Here is an 11,296-nt window from a genome sequence, read left to right as displayed (position 1 = left end):
CAGGACCGCCAACAAGGTTGAAGTTGGCAAGAAGAGGAAATTTGAGGGGTCTTCAAGGTCCAACAAGAGCAACATGTTCTCAAAGTCTGGCAAAAGAGGAGGTAAAAGAAAATGGTGCAGGAAGTGCAAAAATAAACACTCTGGGAATTATGGCGCGAAGGTGAATTGCTTCAAGTGTGGAGAAATTAGGCATTACGCCGATGAGTGTACGATTCCCAAGAGGATGTGTTACAGATGTAAGGAAGAAGGCCATATTTCTAAGGATTGCCCAAAGAAAAATGAAGTAACAAGGCCAAGCGCACCGCCAACGCCAAGGGAATTTCATAATATCCTCGATGAAGCAAATAACAACGCTAGGAATTAGAAGTAAAGACTTGATACCCGAAGATCAAGTTATGAAGTAGTAATGTGAATAGTAACAAGTGATTTAGCCTATTAGAGGCATAGCATAGGGTAAACTTCAACCTCTGTGTAATCGTTTCAAGAAATAATATAAACCCTGGTTTTGTCATCTGATGAGTTGAATGACTATGTAAAATTCTTGTATGGTGACTTGGAGAACTGCGAGACAATACTTGGGACGAGTATGAGTAGGTGTGAATGGTACTGGAAGCACAGGACTCGTACTTGGATCAGGGAAAGTCACAAGGTTACCAAGGAGCTAGTAATTGATTCCGTCTTGTTCTAGTCTGTCGTTACCATCGTTTCGGTAATGACTAAGAAGATGATTGTTATTCCGACCCTAGAGGTCATATCGAATCGAGTCCGACTAAGATGAGTATGTCACGTGGTTCAAAGGACCAAGTTCGATGTAGCATTTGACTTAAGCTAGAAGATTGAAGTGAAAGATGATCAAAGCGATCAATAGAAGTATCACGCTCGTTGTTAAAGAAGTTGGTTGTTAGAAATGATACATGTTGAAATGTGATTGTATCACATTAGAACATGAAGGAAGGAATAGTCTGTTCCGGAATTTGTCTCTAATAGACCTGAGTCTAAGCATTGCATTATACGATGAGAGATCATTAAAACATGACCCATCGGTCTGTTACAATAAATGAAGGAAAGTAATTATTCTAAGAAGAAAAAGGAGTCCTCAATAAGGATTTACTTTGTAACTCGAAGGTTATGATTGAAAGTCCTACGGAGATCTGAAGCTTTTTAGGATTAGCTAGATATTACCGAAGGTTTATCCAAGGCTTTTCTTCGATCGCTACTCCATTAACAGCTTTGACCCACAAAGGAGCTACTTATACTTGGAATGAGAAGCATAAGGAAGCTTTTGAGAAGTTAAAGAAGAAATTGTGTGAAGCACCAATTCTTTCTTTGCCTGAAGGAGTTGATGACTTCGCAGTTTATAGCGATGCATCTGGAGTTGAGTTAGGTTGTGTTTTGACCCAAAGGGATAAAGTGATAGCATATGCATCGAGGCAATTGAAAGAGCATGAAAAGAACTACCCCACTCATGATCTGGAGTTGGCAGCGGTAGTATTCGCCTTAAAGATATGGAGGCACTATCTTTATGGCACTAAATGCAAACTTTTCACTGATCATAAGAGTCTTCAATATCCATTTAATCAGAAGGAATTGAACATGAGACAACGACGCTGGCTAGAGTTACTCAAGGACTACGACTGTGAGATACTTTACCACCCTGGTAAAGCAAATGTTGTTGTTAATGCTCTCACTCGGAAGGTAACCCTTGAGAAGAAAAGGCCAAGAGCGTTGAGAATTGAAGTTGTCTCGACAATTGTGGAAAGTATAAAGAAAACTCAAGAGGAAGCTTTAGAGAAAAATGATCGAAAGAAAGAACGTTTGGGCAAAACATGAGTGTTTGATACAAACGGTCAAGAACTGAATGTATTCCAAGATAGGATTTGGGTACCTAAGACAGGAGGAGTAAGAGATATTCTGATGAAAGAAGCTCACAAGACCATGTACTCGATTCATCCCGGCAGCACAAAAATGTGTAGGGATCTAAAACCCTACTACTGGTGGCCGACGATGAAGCTCGATGTTGCAAAGTATGTGGCCGAGTGTGTAACATGTGCTAGGGTTAAGGCACAACATCAGAAACCATATGGGAGTTTAGAACCTTTACCTGTACCCATGGGTAAATGGGAAGACATCACCATGGATTTCGTGACTAAATTGCCCAGAACAAAGAACTGTCACGACATGATTTGGGTGGTCGTTGATCGCTTCACTAAGAGTGCGCATTTCATAGCAGCCAACGAGAAATGGTCTATGGATAAGCTTGCGAATTCTTAAGTGAAGGAAATTGTGAGGCTTCACGGTGTTCCATTAACGATTGTATCAAATCGTGACAGCCGTTTTACCTCAAGGTTTTGGAGGAGTCTACAAGAAGAATTGGGTACCAAGTTATGTTTGAGTACTTCTTACCATCCGCAGACAGATGGTCAGAGTGAACGAACAATTCAAACGTTGGAGGATATGCTGAGAGCATGTACCCTGGAATTCCAAGGTAATTGGGATGAACATTTACCTCTGGTAGAATTTTCCTATAATAATAGTTTCCACTCAAGCATCAAGATGGCACCTTACCAAGCTTTGTATGAAGAAAAGTATCGAACGCTGTCATGTTGGCTGGAAGCTGGGGAAAAGCAGTTTATGGGACCTGAAATAGTCCCTCAGACTGCTAAAAAGTTGAAAGTGGTTAGGGAAAGGATGTTAGCTGCTCAAGATCATCAAAAAAGCTATGCTAACAAGAAAAGACAACCGATAACATTCGAAGTTGGAGATTCGGTTTTACTTAAAGTCTCGTCGTGGAAGGGACTTATAAGATTTGGTAAAAGGGGAAAATTGAGTCCATGGTTTATTAGACCGTTTAAAGTTCTTCAGAGGATCGGGAATCAAGCTTACAAGCTAGAATTACCAGAAGAACTAGATGGTATTCATAACACCTTCCATGTGTGTTATTTGAGGAAGTTCACGGGAGATGTACCCGACATAATTCCAATTTCTGAATTAAGGTTGGTTGAAAACAAGAGGTTAATTAAAGAACCGGAGGCAATCGTTGACCGTAAGACTAAGAAGTTGCGACGCAAGATGGTTGATTTAGTGCGTGTGCGATGGAAACATACGAATGGGCCAAATCTCACCTGGGAAACGGAGAGTGACATGATGAGTCGCTATCCGCAATTGTTTGCTGATGTGTGATTCCGGGGACGGAATCATCCTAAGGGGGAGAGAATTGTAACGCCCGTGTTGCCAGGATAGGCATTAATGATGATGTAATAGTCTAGGTCAACATTTGTAACTCATTTTGAAGAAATAAAGAGTAATTATGTGATTATTATGTGAATTATGTGTTTTATGCTTAATTATTAGGATTTAATTAATTAAGAATAAAAATGAGCGTCGAAAATAAATATTAGATAAAGCCGATATCTATTAAGAAAGTTGTAGTGGTCGTGACAAAGATTCCGGATATATAAAGAATACCGAAATCCGAGTTATAACGAAGAAGTTATGACCTGTCGAAGTTTCACGACAAAACCGGCATGGCGCCGAATGACGTAAAAAGTGAGTTTTTCATAAACTACTTTTTAGCCTTGGTGATCTAAATGAAAGTCGTAGTGTTCGTTAAACCGAGAGTATGTATAAAAATAACGCCCAAATCTGACTTCGTATGAGAAAGTTATGATTTTTCTAAGTTTCAGCTTAACAGTAGACAGCTAAAAACTCGAATTTTAGATCGAATGATTTTTAGCCGACACGACCTAAACGAGAATCGAAGGTCTCGTCAATAGTAGTACAACGGTAAAAAGACAGACGAAAACGGACGTCGGATGAAGAAGTTATGAATTTTTAACGGATTTCCTGTCCCGGTCTGTTAAAAATAATAATATTAAAATTAAAGTCAAAATTAGCCGACGAAGTCTAAACAAAAGTTGTAGAGCTTAATTTTACCTACGCGTGCATATAAAGAACGTCAAAAACGGAGCCCATATGCGAAAGTTATGTATTTTAGAAGTTTTGGCTCAAAAATGGAGAAAAACACGAAATCGGAAAAATTTCGCATGGTCCGGATTAGGCCACGTCACCCTCGCTCGTAGCATGCCACGTGTCCGAATTGCTGAGTCATCCGAGGCCTGCTGGCGAGGCGTGTCGCACCATCCTCGCACCGAAGGCTCGGCCAATCAGAAGCCACCCCGTGCCTTCTCCGTGTCCGATCTCGGTGAGTCAGCAGACGCGTGTCCGAAGCAGGTGAGTCATCCGAAGCGCTGGACCAATCCGAAGACAACGCGTGTCCGAGCCTCACACCGCCATCAGCCTTCCCTCACCTCCGAGCCTCGCAGCTGCGACGCGTGTCTCCTTCTCCTTGCTTCGGGTCCGAAGCTCGCCCCTATAAATAGAAGGGTGCGAGACCTCCCGGGTAACTTTGGAAATTTGCCATTTTTCACCCCTAATTTCATATTTTAGCTATTTCCACTTCCTCCAAAGCCCCGGTATCATAACAAACACCCGAAATACGTCCCGAAGTACCCGAGAAGCCCGATAAATTTATCTTTTCGGTTTGAAGCTCCACCCTTGCAGGGCCCGATTTTCAATAAAACGTCCCGGATTTATCGGAAATGATTGTTTTAAGAAACGAAGTGTTGCCCAATTATCGTTAAATCATGTGAGTGTATAGTCACTTTCATCTTACACATAGATATGAAGTATTTTATATAAAATACGTGCTATGTGAATATATAATGTTTGTTTATTTGAGATGGATGTTTAAGGAATGATTTATACAGGTTTTTAAATAATTTAAACTGTATATGTATTTTTTTTATCTACAAAAATGTTGGGTAAAACCTGGGTAGATGAAATAGTTGGTATGTGATGAAAGATGAGTTGTATAAATGAGATGATCGGTGATATAGATCATGAGATGAGGGTAAGTGGTGAAATATGAGAGAAGCACTTACCCAAACGTTGGCCCCCGTCATTCAACAGAATATGGATGACAACCATGGACTATTCTAGATGATCTGTGGAACACTAGCAGACTCGCAACCTGTAAGTGTGTGAACTATATGTTCATCAGTTGTACTCTAAAAACCCATTGACATGTATTGCAGGGGGATTCCCGTGAATAATACTGTCGATAAATAAGAGCTATGGACTTAGCACATGTTGTATAAACCCTGGCAGCTATGGACTTAGTGCCTGTTGTATAAACCCTGGCGACGATGTGACTTCGTGCCTATTCCTTTGGTTACCTTGGCAGCTATGGACTTAGTGCATGTTGTATAAACCCTGGTGACGATGTGACTTCGTGCCTATTCCTTAGGATGAATCCTTAGGAATGAGTGATAGTTGATTCTTAGGGTAAATCCTTAAGAAATAAATAAGATAATGGGGTTGGGTAATTAGGTTGATTGTTTGATGTTTAAGCATAATAAATTTATTTATTGTGGGTTGAAAACCCTATATGCTCACCAGGCTCCCAAGCCTGACCCACTCAGTTTGTTTGTATCACATGTATCGATACGAAGTTACTTTACACTGAGAGATTAAAAGAGATGTAGATCACTAGTGTAAGTGAATTTAAGTTATGTTTATGCTTATGTTTCTGTATTGACGATGACATCCCAATGGTTTAAATGAATAAAATACATTTCTTCGGAAATGATTTGATAATATAATTATCATGTTTTTATGGGAACAAATTCCGCAAAATCTTTTAAAAGGATTACTCTGATTTTATTTTAAAAGCATAAATTAAATCGGTCTTTTCTGGCCGAGAAATTAGGGGATGTCACAATTATACTTATAAATGAGTTGTGAATATATTGTATTAAACTGTAAATTTTGTGTATTAAGTTGTGAATTTTATTCACAACTTGATTTAATAAATTCACAATTTAATACATAGAAATGCCTCGAGATATGAACATATAAATGTAAGTTTTAAGTTGAAAATATGGCTACGAATATATAATTGTTGTGAATTAAACTATGAATTTATTTTATTAAATTGTGAATTTTATCTATTAAACTGTGAATTGACTATATTAAGCTTCGTATTTTTTTTTTCTGAATTTTGTGTTTTAATATGAAATATGACAAGAATAAGCATTATAGATACGATTTTCTCTAATTTTAAATAAAATATATAAAATTTAAACTATGAGTTTTGTGTAAATTAAACTTTGAAAGAAGCACTAGCCTACATATCTGAAGGTATAAATGTTAGTTTTAAGTTAAGAATATGTCATTCTTTGTATTAAATTGTTAATTTATTATATTAAGCTGTGAATTTTATGTATTAAACGGTAATTGACTGTTTTAAGTTGTGAATTGACTGTATTTTACTGTGAGTTTTTATAAATTTTATGGTAAAATATGAATGATTTTTTGTATTAATGTTCTTGTGAATATTTTTATTTTTTATGTTGTATAAGTACGTAAGAATGCATTGTTTTTATAACTGTTTTGTGTAAAATTTAAAATGAGTGAACTAATAAGTTTATTAAACTATGAATGTAGTATTTAACTTGTAATTGCATGACTTTATATACATATTTGATTTGTAAGAAGGATGGTTGCAACAGTATCACAGGTGGTTGGTGGCGGCGAGTGGTGGTGGTGGTAGAGTTTGAGTTTCACTTCTCTAAATTTGTGAATTAGTGTAAAATAAATTGTATTTAGTTGTGAATTTTATGTATTAAAATGTAAATAGACTCTATAAAGTTGTATTTTATATAATTTTGTGTTAAAATATAATTCAATGTGTAAATGAAAATATTAGACTAAAATTACGATTTTTCCCTTTTCTTACAAAAAAAAAACAAAATTCAGGATTTTAACATGTTTACTAGTATTCACAATACATATTACTTATGAAATGAGGGTTCTTAGAGTTCTTAATCTTTTGTGGTTCTCATTTAAACCACTCCCTATATATATATATATATATATATATATATATATATATATATATATATATATATATATATATATATATATATATATATATATATATATATATATATATATATATATACTAGTGGGGTACCCGCGCGATGCAGCGTCGGCGAACAGGTTTTTTTGATGAATTGTTTACTTTTGGTGATTAGTTTCCTTTGAGTTTTAAGTTTTGGGGTTTAGGCTTAGTAACTGGCGTTACCAATAAAATAAATTTATAACATGTGTACAAAAAACTAAAACTTTTAAATGAAATTTGGCCAAAACATGGGCAAATGATGTCTCATCCATTTTTACAAGTTCTTTTTTTTTTTTTTTCTGAACGACTCCTAAATATTATAATAAACTACACCAATAATCTTTTTTAAAAGTTATTTTTGTTGAATGGCTCCCAATATCTTTTTACGTCAACCAACCAAAAATATATAGTACAGGGATAAACACCAAAGTTTAAAAAAATAAAGGGGTAAAAATAATATTTTTGCGTGTGGTGGAAAAGCCACAAACTAAAATATAAAAGTTTTAGATAAATAGTCTTTATGGTTTATCAATTGCAATTTTCACTACCACAAATTACCCTATATTAATGGACTAAAATAACGGTGTTAGCACAGGATCATTCTTACAAGTTTTGGAAACAACACGGACCATGTTCGTTAAAAATTTTATAAGGACCCGATTTATGGAGTTTTGGTAAACCACATGGACCATTTGTGTAATTTTATCATGATTAAATTAAAAACTTAACTAAATATGAGAACGCGAGTGTAAAGTTTTCCCTATTTTTTGTGATTAGTTTTTTTTGGAAACATGTTATATTATAGAAAATGTGTTATGTATAGCCGTATTGGTGTTTCCATGCACGATGCAACTGCAGCTATTATTTTCTTTTGGTTGATTAGTTTTTGAGCGATAATTAGTTTTTAGTAGAATGCAGGAAGTTCACTCTCATCAAGTTACATATTAAATCAATTATTTCATATCTTTATGTTTTTGGACAACAAAAGTATTATATATTAAAAAAACATAATAAATTAATAATTTTAAAAACAAAAGTATTATATATTAAAAAAACATAATAAATTAATAATTTTAAAAACTTTCAGATGAAAAGTATCTTTTTAAACGTAAAATTTTAAAAATTAAAAATTGATTGTATTTTACATCTCTTTTTTTATCAACTTGACTCTCGTCAACTTATATATTAAATCAATTATTTCATTTATTTTAATTTGGGCAACAAACAAATTATAAATTAAAAAAAAAACATATTAAATCAACAATTTTAAAAACCTTCACATGAAAAGTATCTTTTTAAACATAAAGTTTTAAAAATGAAAAGTTTGTAGTATTTTTATGCAACAAAAATAACTTTTATCAAACTCATTGAACTAAACCAAAAAAAAACTTAAAATGATTAGTAATCATTACTTGTTAGAAAAATAATTAACAAAAATAATAACCTTTGTCATCACAAATGATATAGAACATTACTTTGAAATAATCAACATTGCTATGAGAATCTAAATAATAATAAAACAAATTAAAAACAAATAACAAACATAAATCTCGTTTATCTTTTGAATAAAAAATAATGCACAGAACAAATAAATGGGTTACATTGAAAGACAAACATAAATCTCGTTTTAACTCATGATGATTTTTGTAGTTGTTCTTAAATACTTGAATGTTTTCATACTCTTTCATAAACTAAAACCCAGCAGGAAGTTGGAAAGTAATACAAAGTACATAGAAAAAGGGAAAATAAAAACAGAAACTGACCAACACCAAAATATAATGCAACATCCATAAACTAAAATACAAAAAAAAAATCATTTTACTTAAGGAAACTCCTCTTGTGAAATTCGACCAGGAAGCATACCTCAAAGCCTCAAAATTATAGCAATGAAGTTTAAAGCTCACACCAACAATAACAACAAACTTTTGAGAGTAAAGAACTATACAACAACAAAAAAAAAATCAATCCTTATTTGGAATGGCATCGTCAATAAAGAGCATTCTCCAAATCCGATTTGGATTTAAAACCCCGATTAAAACCAAGGACAACCACATGGACACATCAGGGGTAAAATAGTCAAGCTTTGACAAAATTGAGAAAGACTTACACTTAATTCAACCAAATGGGTATAACTATGAATGAGCAACAACCACGAGGGCAATTAGAGAAAACATGGGCTGAATTGGACAACATCTGGCTGCATCTAATCTTTTCATAATCAAAATTTGTACCCTACAAAATCAAAATATTGCAGATTAAAAACACAAGGTTGTAGCCACGCAGTTTGAAACACCCTTCAGAAGAGTAGAATAAAAATCATAAGCTATTAAATTTTACATGAAGTACTCCTATTTTTACCTCTTATAAGTCACCATGGTACAGATAAACCACTAAAAGCAAAAATCTTTCAAACAAACAAATTTTCGTGTTAGAAAAAACTTATTTGTGTCCATGAAAAAGCTTTAGGAGTCAAAAGAGTAAAACTAAAGTATTATGAATTAAAAGCCATTCAAGCAAACAAACGGACCTATTCAAAAAAATGTCGACCGTAATAAGTGAAAAACACTTATTTGGGATGAAAAAGTGATTGGCAAGATTTAGATTGGAACAAGGGTTGTAAAATGATTTTTGACTGTAGAAGTAGTAGATCGCATGTACACCAAACTCTATTGTTACATTAAGACTAGAAAAATAAAAGATAAGATCCATTAATAGCTAAATAATAAAAGTGACAACCAATACATGTAGTGCTTTACTAATACCACTGATTTTGGCAATATTATGCACATTTCTTCAAGACTCAACATAATATCGACCATGGTTATTTTTACTGTTGCCATATAAGCGATTTACCAAAATAAGAAGAAAGACACAAACAAAAAGAATGCGTAAAACAGAAAAAATAGACAAAATAGAAAGAAACTAAAGTTCTTTATATTACCTTCTACAAATGACCGAGAACATAGAAATTTTAGTCAGAAATGAAACCTGAGTTTAGATGTTCGAAGCCACACAAGATTATGAACGAAATTATTGTAAAACAATGAGTTTTTCGACCTTCTATGATCCAGAACACTCAGTTGATATGAAACCATAGAAATCTAGGTGAGAAATGGTACCTCGTTAGATATTCGAAGTCACTACATATTCTGAATGAAATCATGGTAAAAGGTGAGGTTTTCGACCATTTACACACTATACATCATATAAATCTAAGTCAAAATGGTACCTGTGGTTAGAGCTTTGAAAATAGAAATCAGGGTCAAATTATTAGAGAACAGGGGCATATGTTAGAGGTTGCTGGCTGTTAAGGAGAAATAGCGGTGGTGATCGTTGGTATGATGAAGCGAGACGGTGGAACAGGTGATCAAGAAGATTTAGCTAGGGTTATCCTGTAGAAGACGTAAACTTTTAATAGAAGACAAACTAAAGAAGATTGAACAAAACTTAAAAAACTAAATGATAAAATCATTAGATTGAACCAAAGACGACTCAGAGCACAAAAAAGATATTAATTCAAAACCTTTACTTTTAAACCCACCTCGTTCTTATTAAACTCATTTGTTGCTGCAACAAAAACTCAACATCAAAAGATTAACCGAAGATAAAAGATTGAAAAATTAACAATAAAAAATGACATAGATCGAGCTGGAGAGCATATATATATGAGAAAGACCTGGTGGATAGCGGTGGTGGGATGCATTTCGCATCCATCTTGAGATCTTGCGGACGATGAAAGAGGGGCGACATCTTTTACGGGAGAAATTAGGGTTTCCCCATTCCTGAATAGAGAGAGACAGAGAGACACACCTTTTAGGGTTCATTTGACTTCAAAAACTTTTGAATTACCCGCTTAGATTGAGTTATCGTGAGTGTGGCCCGCCATAAGGTGCGTAGATTAAACTCTCTGTTCTCATTGGTCAAGAGCATTTCACATGGATCACCAGCAATTAAATGCTCACCATCCAATATAGTTTCAATGGTCCAGATTTCCTTTCCTTGAAATTTAAGATAATTGTCTTAAAATGTATGAGGCCCATAATTATGAATGGTTTATATATATATATATATATATATATATATAGTTTTAGATCATAGATTCATCTCATTATACATACTAAACATCTTCTTTATCTATTTATTGTATTTTGAGAAAAAAACATAACCTTCAAAAATGACTACGTAGATTTTACATATTATCGATGAGATGGATTTATCATTTATCTATTAACCGAAAGAAGTGTGTCGTGTTGGTGCCGACAGTATCCACACCGACAGGCTGACCGGTGGAAACCTGTAACTTGTGGCTGACATACATAATCTTCACCGGCAAAT

The 11,296-nt window shown here is 34.3% G+C and overlaps 1 long non-coding RNA gene across 3 annotated transcripts; it reads right to left on the bottom strand.

Moving 5' to 3' along the window:
- Positions 1 to 8,599: 8,599 nt before the first annotated feature.
- Positions 8,600 to 10,856, bottom strand: LOC145141436 (uncharacterized). 3 transcript variants are annotated; one of them, XR_013722659.1, is made up of 4 exons: positions 10,638 to 10,853; positions 10,191 to 10,353; positions 9,903 to 10,110; positions 8,600 to 9,193 (listed from the first exon to the last, which is right to left on the bottom strand). It is a non-coding gene; the product is annotated as an uncharacterized LOC145141436 (long non-coding RNA). The 3 variants fall into 3 exon arrangements; XR_013722660.1 differs by having other exon boundaries at positions 9,950 to 10,353; positions 10,638 to 10,856; XR_013722658.1 differs by having other exon boundaries at positions 9,903 to 10,353; positions 10,638 to 10,855.
- Positions 10,857 to 11,296: the final 440 nt, after the last annotated feature.

This window comes from Lactuca virosa, chromosome 9, assembly GCF_052849685.1.
Source record: "Lactuca virosa cultivar CGN04683 chromosome 9, Lactuca_virosa_CGN04683_v6, whole genome shotgun sequence".
Classification (NCBI taxonomy): domain Eukaryota; kingdom Viridiplantae; phylum Streptophyta; class Magnoliopsida; order Asterales; family Asteraceae; genus Lactuca; species Lactuca virosa.
Note: the sequence above shows the minus strand (reverse complement) of the source record. Positions and strands in the feature narration are given on the sequence as shown.